The sequence below is a fragment of the Callorhinus ursinus genome, unplaced genomic scaffold (assembly GCF_003265705.2).
Source record: "Callorhinus ursinus isolate GAN/ISIS: 27379988/994484 unplaced genomic scaffold, GSC_fseal_2.0 scaffold63, whole genome shotgun sequence".
In the NCBI taxonomy this organism is placed as follows: Eukaryota; Metazoa; Chordata; class Mammalia; order Carnivora; family Otariidae; genus Callorhinus; species Callorhinus ursinus.
Window position 1 is genome coordinate 1,346,261 of NW_027397125.1, and position 14,857 is coordinate 1,361,117.

The 14,857-nt window shown below is 35.9% G+C and overlaps 1 protein-coding gene across 1 annotated transcript in view; it reads right to left on the bottom strand.

The window, feature by feature from the left end:
* Positions 1-14,857, bottom strand: part of GPR158 (G protein-coupled receptor 158) — a 453,369-nt gene that overhangs the window by 325,692 nt on the left and 112,820 nt on the right. The window lies entirely within an intron of this gene.

The following is a 14,857-nucleotide window of genomic DNA, read 5'->3' on the forward strand; positions in this document are numbered from 1 at the left end:
GAATATCAGTATTTTTTGAGGACACAAGGGTGAACGGAGAGCCAGGCTATGCCTCAGCTACACTGATCTAACAACAGCTCTAAGTGCCACTCAGCACTAGCCCTACACCAAGTCCTATGCAGTGTCACGTGCCAGTTGTCTTAGGAACAACTCTGTGAGACAAGTTCTACTATCATCCCTCTCTCACAAATGTAAAAACCTAGGGCACAGAGAGGGTAAGTAGCATGCTCAAGGTCATACAGATGGTAAGAGTGGTAGATGAACCTGGCCCTCTTCTTCTGGAGTCAGCAATCTGAAACACTCTGTTAGGCAAAGGGTGAAACCCCTCACCCCTCTTCAACCTTGCCACCTGGCTACCTCAGTTGTGTATCGGAAGAAATATTTATGTCTCAGAGAACCCCTTTAGCAATCTTGAATGCAGGTATCCATGAGGATACCAATGTAAGACAGTACCTAATATTATTATCTAACAGTATCATAGTTGAAAAAACTGAGACTTACCGAGTCAGGACACTTGCCAAGGTAGATAACTTTAGCAAACTGTGAATTTGAGATTTTTAAGCCAGATATTTCCAAACCTGAGCTCTGTCTGCTAAACCCCTTTTTTAACAAAAACTCCTGAAAAAGTCCACCATAAGGAATAAACATGAAACTGCTTAAAAAAACACAGAATTCACAACTGAATTAAATAACAATCACTTATGTACAGCATTACACATACATGGGTGTAGCCTAAATCACAATAACTGCTTACCAGAGGAGGGCAGAGGAGGGAATTATTTGACTGACTCTACTGAGTCTATAACTGGCTAAAATCCCCAAGCCCTTTACACACATGCTGCTTCTAGGCCAGATTTCACTCATTCCTGTATTTGTGCAAATAATATGGAGACCCAAAAGGCAGGATTTCCCTTTAATCTTTGTTAAAACCTATCTTGTTTGATCTAATCCAACCCTCTAGGTTAATAAACAAAATAAAACATACTGACTTAATCTAGGATTTCTCAGAGCCTTTAATACACTGAGATTCATTTTGACTCATAAAGGATTAGTTACTAAATTTTTTCAGCCAAGAAAGAGATTTTTCATATGACATGTATTAACTAATTAACAGTTTGGGGTACTATTATTTCAAAGATGCTGTCAAAACCTTTTAGGAAGCTGAAGTCATTTAACATACCATTTATTTTCCTTCCCATATTTGCCTATAAATTTGTAAACTGGATTACACATTCTCTTTATTTGTGCAATCTTTATCTAAATTATGGTAAAAATGTGGGTCAACACCATTAAAGAAGAGTTCTTTTTAATGTCCCTAGTAATCTCTATCGAGCAGTGCTGTCCAATGAAACTTTCTGTGATGATAGAATTGTTCTAAGTCTCTGTTGTCAAGAGGACAGCCACAAGCTAAATGCAATTACTGAGCATTGAAAATGGAGCTGATGCAGCTAAGGAGCACAGTTTTTAATTTTAATTAATCTACAGGTATATTTATATAGCTACATGTGGCTAGTGCTCACTAATTGGGCAGCACAGCAACTAACAACACACCATGAATTGGCATTCACAATACAAAAGCTTTGATCTAATTGCTACAACCAATTACCAATTAAGAATCCTTAACTGTCCTCACATCTAATTTCCTCATTTCACCATGAGGTTATTATGAGCGGCTTTATCAAATGTCATGTACTGTGAATACCACATTTTATTCACCTACCAAACTAGGAATTGAGTCAAAGAAATAAATTATAGTAGCCTATATATTATTTTCAGAACTTACTTTGATATGTTTGCTGCTTCCTCAAGTTGTTCACAAATAGTTTTTAAAATCTATTCTAAATTTCTGTGCTCAACATGTGGCTAGTGGCTACCATAATGCCACTCAACTATAAATATCATCACAGAAACTTGTATTGATCAGCACTGACCTGGAGTAGGAACTGGCAAACTACAGTCTGCAGGCCATGTCCTACCTATAGCCTGTTTCTGCATAGCTAATGAACTAGGACTTGCTTTTACATATTTAAAGGGTTGTTTTAAAAATATCTGACACAGATTGTATGTGGCTAACAAATTCCAAAGTATTTACTACCTGGATATTTCAGGAGAAAGCTTGCTGACCCCTGTCCAAGAGTAAGATGTATTCTAACCCCATCTAGCAAAGCCTAATAAGCAAGCCCGCAAGGTCCACAGAAAAGAGTTTTGTGGTTAGGTCCTGCCAAATTAGAATAGCTAAGGAAATATTTTTGACTTTCCAATGGAATACTGTTCGGGAATAAATAGAAACAAGTTACTGACAGATGTAATAAACAGATCAATCTTGAAGATGTTACACTTAACAAAAAACCTGGACACAAAACAACACATATTGTATGATTCCATTTATATGAAATCCTGGCACAGGAGATGGGGGAAGAGACTGATCGCAAAGAAACACTAGAAAACTTTCTTTGGAAATGGAAATCCTACACATTTTGATTTAGGTAGCTATATACACAGGCATATAGCTTTGTCAAAAGTAGATGATCTTGGGGTGCCTGAGTGATTCAGTCGTTAAGCATCTGCCTTCGGCTCAGGTCATGATTCCAGGGTCCTGGGATCGAGCCCCGCATCGGGCTCCCTGCTCAGCGGGAAGCCTGCTTCTCCCTCTCCCACTCCCCCTGATTGTGTTCCCTCTCTCACTGTGTCTCTCTCTGTCAAAATAAATAAATAAAATCTTTAAAAAAAAAAAAGTAGATGATCTTGTATGTCAATTACAGGTCAATAAAAAAAGTAGATGATCTTAAAATATATTTTAATATACATAAATTATACCTCAATAAAGTTGATTTTAAAAAACTATTTTAGATTCTCAATTTGCAATACACAATACTGGATTACTCTCCCTTTCTAAAAATCAGGAATTTGTCCCCTCCAGTCTTTCAACATCTTCCAATTCTTCAAAAAAAAAAAAATCTCTTAATGTAAGATATGATGTATCTAGGAAAGGAAACAATTCAAAGCAAGTAAATGTTAACTTATAAACTCTTCACTCATTCTGGATAAATTTTGCTTACAAATATTCACTTTTACTTTTAGCCTGAAGATCTTTATTTTGGGAAAGAATACTGAATCAAGATAAAATCTGAGGAATTTAATCAATTAAATATTTCATTTTTTAATATTTTGTTTATTTGAGAGAGAGAGAGAGAGTGCACATGCTCACATGAGCTGGGGGGGGAAGGGGCAGAGGGAGAGGGAGAAGCAGACTCCCCTGAGCAGGGAGCCCAATGCAGGGCTTGATCCCAGGACCCTGAGATCATGACCTGAGCCAAAGGCAGATGCTCAACCGACTGAGCCACCCAGATGCCCCTAAATCAACCTAAAGGTTGCGCCCAGATATCAACATTTTTCTATCTCATTTCTTTTTTTAAATTTTTTTAGTTATGTTAATCACCATACATTACATCATTAGTTTTTAATATAGTGTTCCATGATTCATGGTTTGTGCATAACACCCAGTGCTCCACGCAGAACGTGCCCTCTTTAATACCGACCACCAGGCTAACCCATCCCCCCACCCCCCTCCCCTCTAGAACCCTCAGTTTGTTTTTCAGAGCCCATCATCTCTCATGGTTCGTCTCCCCCTCCGATTTACCCCCCTTCATTCTTCCCCTCCTGCTATCTTCTTCTTCTTCTTTTTTTTTCTTAACATATATTGCATTATTTGTTTCAGAGGTACAGATCTGTGATTCAACAGTCTTGCACAATTCACAGCGCTCACCATAGCACATACCCTCTCCAATGTCTATCACCCTGCCACCCCATCCCTCCCACCCCACCCCTACTCTAGCAACCCTCAGTTTGTTTCCTGAGATTAAGAATTCCTCATATCAGTGAGGTCATATGATACATGTCTTTCTCTGACTGACTTATTTCACTCAGCATAACACCCTCCAGTTCCATCCATGTCGTTGCAAATGGCAAGATCTCATTCCTTTTGATGGCTGCATAATATTCCATTGTGTATCTATACCACATTTCTAATGAATAGCAAGGGTTGAGAAGTGACTTAGAGGACCTGACTTTCAAAATTAGAATCTAGCACGTGACCCCTGCCATAAGCTCTGCACTCAGCAGGGAGTCTGCTTCTCTCCCTCTTCCGCTCCATCTGCCCCCCACCCCCAGCTCATGCCCTCTCTCTTTCTCTCTCTCTCTAATATAAATAAATAAATAAATAAATAAACAAACAAATAAATAAAATAAATACATACATACATACAAAACTAGAAGGTAGTATCTTAAAAGGTCATCCAGTAAGAACATCATATTTGCATTTTTTAGTCAAGTACAATTAACATATAGTGTTATATTAGTTTCAGGTGTACAATATAAATGATTCAACAATTCTATGCATTACTCAGTGCTCATCACAATAAGTATACTCTTAATCCCCTTCATCTATTTCACTCATCCTCCCATCCACCTCCCCTCTGGCAAACACCAGTTTGTTTTCTGTATTTAAGAGTCTGGGTTTTTCGCTTGTCTCTTTTTTTTTCTTTGTTTTGTTTCTTAAATTCCACATATGAATGAAATTGTATGGTATGTGTCTCTTTCTGTTTCCACTTAGCATTATAACTTCTAGATCTATCCATATTGTAAATAACAAGGTTTCATGTTTTTTTAGGGCGCAGTAATATTCCTGTGTGTGTGTGTATGTGTGTGTGTGTATTGATATACATATGTATCAATCACACCTACTTTATCTATTTATTTATCAATGGACACTTGGGTAGTTTTCATATCTTGGCTATAATAAATAATGCTGCAGGAAACATAGGGGTACATATATTTTCAAATTCATGTTTTCATTCTCTACCAGATAAATTCATATTTTCACTCTCTACCAGATAATACAGTAATACTATTTTAAATTTTTTAAGGAACTTTCATACTATTTTCTACAATGGCTGCACCAACTTCCATACCATTTTCTATAATGGCTGCACCAGCTTGCATTCCCACCTATAGTGCACAAGGGTTCTTTTTTGTCCACATCTTCCCCAACACTTGTTATTTCTGGTGCTTCTCATTATAGCCATTCTGACAGGTATGAGGTTATATCTCATTGTGGTTTTGATTTGCATTTACCTGATGATGAGTGATGTTGAGCTTTTTTTCTTGTGCCTGTTGGCCACCTGTACATCTTCTTTGGAAAAATGTCTATTCAGGTCCTCTGTCCATTTTTAATTGGATTATTTGTGTGTGTGTGTGTGTGTGTGTGTGTGTGTGTGTGTGTGTTGAATTATTTAAGTACTTTATATATTTGAATATTAACCCCTTAACAAGTATATCATTTGCAAATATCTTCTCCCAATCAGTAGGTTTTTTGTTTTGTTGATGGTTTCCTTTGCTGCATAAAAGTTTTTTATTTTGGTGTAGTCCTAAGAGTTTAATTTCACTTTTATTATCCTTGCCAAAGGAAACTATCTAGAAAAATGTTGCTATGACTGATATCAAAGAGATTACTGCCTACATTTTCTTCTAGGAATTTTATGGTTTCAGGTCTCACATTTAGGTCTGTAATCCATTTTGAGTTTATTTTTGTGTATTCTATAATAAAGAGATCCAGTTTCATTCTTTTGTATGTAGTTGTGCAGTTTTGTCAGCACAATTTGTTGAAGAGATGGTCTTTTTCCCATTGTACATTCTTGCCTCCTTCGTCATAGATTAACTGGGTTTATCTGTACTTACTATTCTGTCCCATTAATCTGTGTGTCTATTGCTATGCCAGTACCACACTGTTTTGATTAACATAGCTTTTTAGCATAACTTGAAATCTGGGATTCTGATGCTTCCAGCTTTCTTCTTCTTTTTAGAGATTGCTTTGGCTATTTGGGTCTTTTGTGAGTCCATACAAATTTTAGAATTATTTGATCTAGTTCCATGAGAAAATGCTGTTGGTATTTTGATAGAGATTATATTAAATTTGTAGACTGCTTTGGGTAGAATGGATATTTTAGCAATATTGGCTCTCCCAACCCATGAGTATGGAATGTCTTTCCATTTGTTTGGGTCATCTTCAATTTCTTTCATCAATGTTTTATCATTTTCAGTGTACAATTCTTTTACTTCCTTGGTTAATTCCTAGGTATTTTACTACTTTAATGCAATTGTAAATGGGATTGTTTTCTTAAATTTCCTTTCTGTTACTTCATTATGAATGTACAGAGACACAACAGATTCCTGTATATTGATTTTGTGTCCTTTGACTTTACTGAATCCATTTATCAGTTCTAGTAGCTTTTTGGTGGAGTCTTCAGGGTTTTCTATACATAGTATCATGTCATCTACAAGTAGTGACAGTTTTACTTCATTACCAGTTTGGGTGCCTTTCATTTCTTTTTGTTGTCTGATTGCTGTGGCTAGAGCTTCCAGGGCTATGTTGAATAAAAGTGGTGAGAGTGGACATCTTTGTCTTGTTCCTGATCTTAGAGAAATAGCTCTCAGTTTTTCCCCACTGAATATGATATTAGCTGTGGGTTTTTCACACATGGCCTTTATTATGTTGATGTATGTTCCCTCTGTATCTACTTTGTTCAGAGTTTTTATCATGAATGGATGTTGTACTTTGTCAAATGCTTTTTCTGCATCTGTTGAGATGACCATACGGTTTTTAGCCTTTCCCTTGTTAATGTGAAGTATCATGTTGAATGATTTGCAAATATTAAACCACCCTTGAATTCACTATCAGGCATATTGCTTATCTCCATTTCATTTAGCTTTCTTGCTGTGATTTTTTTTATTATGTTATGTTAATCACCATACATTACGTCATTAGCTTTTGATGTAGTGTTCCATGATTCATTGTTTGCATATAACACCCAGTGCTCCATTCAGTACATGCCCTCTTTAATACCCATCACCAGGCTAACCCATCCCCCCACCCCCCGCCCCTCTAGAACCTTCAGTTTGTTTCTCAGAGTCCATAGTCTCTCATGGTTCATCTCCCCCTCCGATTTCCCCCCACTTCATTTTTCCCTTCCTACTATCTTCTTTTTTTTTTTTTAACATACAATATATTATTTGTTTCAGAGGTACAGGTCTGTGATTTTGTTCTTTTCTTTCATTTGGAACATATCTTTCTGTCTCCTCATTCTGTCTAACTCTATGTATTAGGAAAGTCAGCTATGTCTCATGATCTTGAAAATGGTCTTATAAATAAGAGGTCCTATAGCGCCCTGCAGTGCAATGTTCCCTGTTCACCAAAACCAGGCACTTAGGGGTATTTCCTATGTGTGTTGCACGTATCCTACCACTGTGGTTGAGTCATGTTTGCCTTCAGTTCAGGTGGCTGCATTGGCTCTCTTTGTCTGTTGTGGGCAAGCTTTGGTCCCTGTGCTGTTAAGGGGCCAGTTTGAGACTGCCTTGGGCTTGTAGTTGGGTCAGGCCAGGTGCTTGCCCTCCACATGTTTGCTGGCACTCTGGTTGCATCAAACTGCAGGACAGTCTCCCTGTGTTGTTCCCTGAGAGGCTTTTGTTGGCAGGCAGTTCCTGCAGTCAGACTGGATTCTGCCCCCAGTCTGTCTGATGGGGTTCAGTCACCCTAAGCTACAAAGCTCTCTTCTTGTGCTGCCCCCTGAGAAGTTTCTGTTGGTGGGTAGGGCCTGCAGTCAGATTAGATGTCTACACCCAGTCCATTGCTTGGGCTGCAGCTGAACTGATGTGTATAGTTATCTTCCCCTCTCCCGGGGTCAAGAGTCACTTTGGAGTGGTGCTGGTCACTGCTGGGGCTGTTTGCCAAATGAGGTACGTTAGTTGCCACTTTGGAAAGACTACTGCCAAGTGGGGTGAGTTGGATGGGGTGAATCCCCAGGAGAACATGGGATGGGGCATGCACTGTTAGCAAGCTATGTTGACAGTGTTCATGCTATTTCCTGCAGGTGTCCTGGTATTTATACTGGGGAGGAGAGAAATGGCACCCACCAGCTCTTTTGTTCTTAAAGAAGTCTCCTAAGATCCTGCCCCTCCAGCTCCAGTGCACATTCTGAGATTAGTAAATAAATCTCCTTCCAGTATACCTCAGGTTCTTTTCAAACTGCTGCTTCTATGCTGTATTTTGGTATGGCTGTTTGTTATGCTGTAGGCCATCTTATTTTAAAAATGGAGAAATAAGGTATGTGACAGTTTTTATTAGTTGAAATATTTCTTCAGGAATACTATTTTCAGAATAATTCTCCCCTTGCCAAACTCTCCCATTCATAGATACATATACCTTTTTCTAAATTCTCACAATTGTATTTTGAGGGGATTAACAATTGTGAGTAAAACCATAAGTAGGTATCATAAAAAGCATATGTTGATAGCACACAAACGGCTGAAATTAGAAAATAGCTGAAAACGTTAAGCTCAGCAGCCACTAACCCACATTAGTCTTAGCCTCCATCTGACAAATGCCAATCAATGAAGCAGTGATGTTTTCACTCTGATCAAATAGTGCTTCATTTAGACAAAATCAAATGAATTAAATTGGTATTATTTCTGTTATTTGATCCATCTTTGTCTAATACTATCTGTCTCTCTCTTTTCTCTCTCACTCTTTCTCTCTCCCTCTCCCTGTCTCTGTCTATCTCCTTTGAGGTTTCTTTTATTTCCATATTTCTCTTTCTTTGGATCAGAAGAGGCTACCTGGGAATTAAAACAATTTAATAAAACAAACTGGTTTCTTTTATCCTCAATCATGCCAAAGGGTACATTGGCATATAAACATTTGTTAGACTAATAAAATCATTACTATCTATGAAGTAAAGCAAGTTACGTAAAAACCTTTACAAGGAAAAATTTCCTTAAGGTTATTTACACTCAAACAGAACAAAGAAAAATTTATTTTAAGATGTGTGGCAGGCAGAATAATCCCTACCCCCCCAAATGCCCACACCTTAACTCACAGAACCTGTGAATGCTACTTTACATTGCAAAGGAGAAGTAGGTTGCAGATGGAATTAAGGTTGCTATTCAGCTAAGGTTATTTACCTTAAAATAGATTAACTTGGATTATCCAGATGCTTACCTGACAAGCCAGACATTTAAGATTTTGACATATGAATAACAGCTCCAATATCTTGCCCTGTAAACTTATGTTTTAAGAAAGGAATGAGAGTGTCATTGCCTATAGACAATTTTGCTTCTATGTTCTTAAGAGGCAAAGAAGGAAGTTCTTGGCAATATTAGAACGTCTGCTAGAGTAGTATCTCTTTTACTATTCAGATCACTGGCCCTTTTCCCGATATATGAAATGACACCGAAATCACAGACAATGGATTTTCTTTCCATATTCCTCTGGTTGTCTACCCTGTCACCTGAAGTGGTACACTTTCTCAACTCATTGCCAAAGTGGTGACAGTCAGGTAGTCTTATTCCCAGAAAATATGAAATGACTCACCATCATCAAAGCCAGCTCAGTGAGTCACAAGCATGACTCAGAGAATTCAGCAAGAAGATACCTTTATAAACTGAAATTATCTTGCTGAGCAAACTAAGTTGATTTAAAGAAGGATTTCCATACCTTTTTTTAATTACAAGAAAGTATTAAGACATGATTTTAATATTGATTAAAAATTTTGTTAAATGATGATGACTCACAAAGTTTCCTCCAATGTCCTCTCACTAAAGATGTTGTGTTTGCTTACTTTTAGCCAGCAGTCCTTCCCTTGTTTCAAATAACTGGAATCTCATTCATCTTTATTAGTTGATTGGTTATACAACAGCAATATAATGTACTTGGTGCAATAATGACGGGACAAAAGAAAATTTATTTGTAAGTAAACCTACATTGTTTAAAATATGAGAAGTTACTGATTTAAAGAACTTTATTTAAAATCCCCAAATCAGGGTTAGGGAGACAAGATGATCCAAAGAAGTAAAAATATGCTCTTGGCCTTAGCTCCATCTTTTTGGAAACCTCTACATCATGAGAGCTAAGTAGAGAAAGAAGCAAATGTGCAGGCTGAAGTGTAAAAGAAAAAAGATGAGGCAGAGGTCCAAGTAAACTGCTAGCTTATGCACACATGGCACCACAGGAGCATAAATAAGGAAAGCTGGAGGCCAGGGATGCTGGTACCAATTGCTGGACTGCCTGCCTACTTTCTAGAGCTTGATTCAAGGGATCTAGAACATCCATCACCATCTGATCCCTATGACTACCTTTGAGAGACCCACTCTGCTCATACCAAAATAATCTCTTTTGGTCTTCTGCCCTGGACCTGTGACTTTCAAGACTAATTCTGTTTTCATTTGTGGCTGAATGTAACGTGTACGATAAATCATCTCTTCTGCTGTCTTAGCTGAAGAAAACAAAGAAAAATATAACTTGCTATGAAAAAATATGTCTAAATTCTCTCTCTCAAATCCTAAACACTTGTCTAGAAAAGTATGGTATCTATGAGAACCTTGCAAGAAATCTAGTCACTATTCTTGCCAATTTGCTTCAGAAAAATAACACCATCGGCAATAATAATATGGCTACCATTTTTTGAGAGACTAATATTTACTCGTCACTGTGTTAGATACATAATATACCATTTTATCTTCTAAAGAAGGATTAACTTCATTGTGAAGATTATCCCCATTTATTTAAAACCTACGGAGCCTAGGCAGACTGAACCTACTACATAAGTAAGAGAGTCTGGAGCCAGACTCAGTTTCATGGTCAGATAGCTCTCCTGACTCCACACAGCAGTCATGTTATAATGTAGGTTTTTCTTCATAAAACAAAAAAGATAAAAGTAGAAAGTAAATGACTTTGTGCAAATTCCCCTGTTCTCTACTAGAAAAGAAATACTCATGAGGCAGCAGTGTATGAAGGGTGCATCTTTTACAGTTAATCCACAAAGGAAAAACTACAAAATTTCAAAGGGTCATTTAGAAATCAATGAGCTTAAATCCCTGGTCAGGAACAGTAGAAGACAGTTAATCTTTTACAAATAACAAAAGATACCTTTTGCATACTGTCTTTGTAATTGATCAAATCTCTCATCCATTTCCTGATGGGAAAAATCACACCCAACTCACTGTAACTGATTTCTCCTTAACCCTTTTATTTTTATCATCATCTATCATTGTTTACTTTCTTAATGAACCACACAATTCTGGACAAATACATGTCTTTTGCACCAAATAACATAATTCTTGGAGAAAATAAAACAGGTTAACTCAGAAAATACTGCGTCTTGCCCAGCAAACAAATTTCTTCCTCTTTCCATACATACATGTACATGTGTATGTGTGTACATGTATGTGTAGAGAGAGATAAAAGCCACTCTGTGTATGAAATCTGGCTCACATTTGTAGAATTTAGGTTAATGCCTTTAAAATTCATTCATTCATTTACTGGCCTCCAATTTTGTGCTCTTTCCACAAGTCATTATACCAAACTTAGCTCAATTTCTGGTTATCAAATCCTGTACTCCCTCATTCAATGATTCTGTTATATAGAGCTAATTAGCAATGAAAAGGATATTCAGGAAGGTTGTCTTGAAAAGCGTAACTAGATCTAAGGTCAATGAAATGCTTTAAACTGTCTGCTCATCAAGAGAAAATTTATCCAAAACTAAAGGCAAAAGACTGTCCATTAAAAGTGACCTTGAAAAAAAATTTAAGACAAAGGAACAATCAGCTCATCCAAAATAGACTTTCTAAAAATGTTAAACAGAATTATAAATGTTTCCTTAAAATGCATTATGGTATGTTAACTTTGGTTCTATAGTATTTACCAACATCAAATATATAAAAATGTATGTTATAAAAAGCAACTCCATGAAACTCATGAGTATATTTGATACCAGAGTAACGCTGAAACCACTGTATCCTCTTTGTGATGACAAACAAAAGAAATTTCTCTATGGTCTCAGGATTAAGAATACTTGTTGCTTCTCCTGCTACACAATTGGTCTTTTAATATACTATATACTATAAATCAGGAATTGATTCCATTTCCCCTTTTGTGTGGCTACTCAAAGATAAATCTGTGGCCTACCTTTAGAATCTAATGGGTATGTTTTGTATATTGCCTCACACATTTCTTTTCCTACCCTTCCCTCTCTTACTCTTGAATCCTTTTTTTTCTATTGGTTTTTAATTAATGTAACCTTGCTCTATTGTGCATATCTTGGAAAGCTAAGTTAAATCAAAATTTTAACAGGAGGGAGAGATTCACAAGACAAAATACAATACACAATACAAAACTTAAAATATAAAAATGCATGCTATGGCTGTAATTATGTTAAAAGTATGACTGAATGCAGAAGATGGTGTGCAAATATTAAGATAATTGCATGAGTGTTAGTACATCAACTTTTTCCTTTTTTCTAATTATGCCATATTTTTTCACTAATTTTTTAATATTTTGGTTAAATTTTTTATTATGGTAGAATTTTATTTTTAATGTGCGGTACTTTGATGCCCCTGTACAACTAAGGAAATATAGTACATTCGGTTCAGTTGAGATTGGGTTTTAATTAAACATTTCAAAGGGCAATTTTATTTACATAACATATAGTTATAAGAACTGAAATAAACAAAAAATATACTACCTATATTCAAAGTGAAAGAATAACAGTTAAAACAAATAAAAAGAAAATACTGCATGAAATGCCTTGCTTTAAACATATGAACACTTCCCCATTACAAAGTCATTTACCACTTGATTATCTAGCATATTTCTATTGCTAATGACAAAAAGCTATTTTTACTATTTTTTTTCTGAGTTTTGATCTATATCTTCCTTGGATGATTTCTATTGTCTTTCCCTTTCCTTTTGAAATCCAATTTCTTTTCCTTGCACTGATAAATATTCTAAGATTTTACCATCATATGAATTGTACTCTTTTGCTTTTAAGCTTTATCAATGGATTCTGTAGACTGTTAATACATCTTTAAACATTGTATTACATATGTCATCAACTGTCTTGCCTTATACTTTTCTTCTTAAATTCTAACTTCTGAAGACAAAATTTGCTCAGAGTATTGCAAATGACATTATACAAGAGGACAGTAGTAATAGAAATTGTCATGTTTGAAAATTGGGATGAAAGTATATGGAATTCTTTGCTAAAAGTCAGTGTTATGAAATGTTTTTGGCATATTGGATAAAAAGAACTATACTGAATCTGAGTAAGTTTTCATATCTCTTGGTCTTTCTGTGTTGTATGGGTTTTGACTATAATGACAGCCAATCCTACATTCAATTATTTAACCTTGACATTCTAAGCAATGTTACTTTGTGTTTATTATGTTTTTGTGACCTCTCAGGGTCACTGTGTGATTATTTCACTGTCAAGGTAATTAATGATAATGTTAATTAACATGGCTCATGATAATGAAGACTTAGAGAATCTATTTTCTTATAATTATTAGCCTTGATTTGTCATCCTATCTCCATATCTTATCTGTGAATTTAAAACTAGCATTCCTCTAAGGTTGTTATCAACAATCATAACAAGATGGTTTTCAAAATTTAAATTATGTTTTTCATAATCCTTTAAAATACAGATTCTTAAAAATAACACCAATCCCTCACATTTGTGAGCCTATACCAATTCTTGATGCACATTTAGGAAATATTTTAAATGCTCCTTCCTTTGCCTAAAATGCTTCCTCCTTGCCTGCTTGGTGGAATTTCATTCATACTTTAAATCCACCTCCTGTGACTCTTCTGACACTCTCAAATTTGCCTCTCCTACATTAAACTCATACATTTGCATGTCATAATTATTTACATATCAATCCCTATATTAGACATGAACTCACTGGGAAGCAGCAACTATGTCCTGTCTACTGCTTGTCCCCAATGCTCATCATTGTATCTTGCATTGCCAGAGGCTAAATTGCTAGTAAGTCACAGAACACAATGAGTAAGTTTCTGACTTCTGTCCCATTTACACTTTCTTGTGTATCTATAAACATCATAGAAAGTTAAAGAAGAGAAAGAAATAAGAATATAAGATGGAAACTTTGCCCTTAAATGATATATGAAATGCTACATGGAAATAAGCACTGTGTTAAGTAGAAGGGATGAATTAGAAGTAGGGCTACACTAATGAACGAACTGTACATTTAAGATACATTCATTCAGAGGACTAAGAAGAGTTACTCAATTATGGAAAAGCCCAAGGGGAACAAATGGCTTCTATAATTGTATATAATAGTTAACAAACACCTATAGGGAAAGAGCCTTTTGACAGAAAATTTAATCCATGGGTATTTTTTCCCTGTCTGAACAACGATGGATATTTAAAAAACTTTTAACTTTGGATGTGTTCTGTTCTCAGATATGTGTGTGTGTATATATATACACACACATATGCACACACACACACACACACGTGATATAATGAAATGGCAATCTGAAAATTACCCTCACCTCCACCATTTGAGTTGAACCTATAAATAAATTCTAGTCCCAATGAAGAACAGTTAAAAAAAATGACTCTCTAGGTCTCTAAAATCTAGAAGTTTCCATATTTGAGTACATTTTTTCCCGGTAATACAAATTAAAGGAAAATCAAGTGATCACATTTCTTCCCAAAAAATAAAATGAAAAAAAATTCAAATAGATGCATTTAAATGAGTGCCAGGAGTACTGGAACTGTACGCACATTTGTAATCAAATGTTATTATAAAGTAAAAATAGGATGAGAAATTGAAGATCTCAATTCTACACTGAATCAGCCACAAACTATGTATCTAGCCCTAGAAAAGTCCTTTAATTCATCTGTTAAGATTTCTTGTTTGTAAAACAAAAAATTAGGACTAAATGCCCTTTAAAATTCTAAATTACCTGGATCTGTCATCCTTTTATATTTTTTTCCTTAAAAAG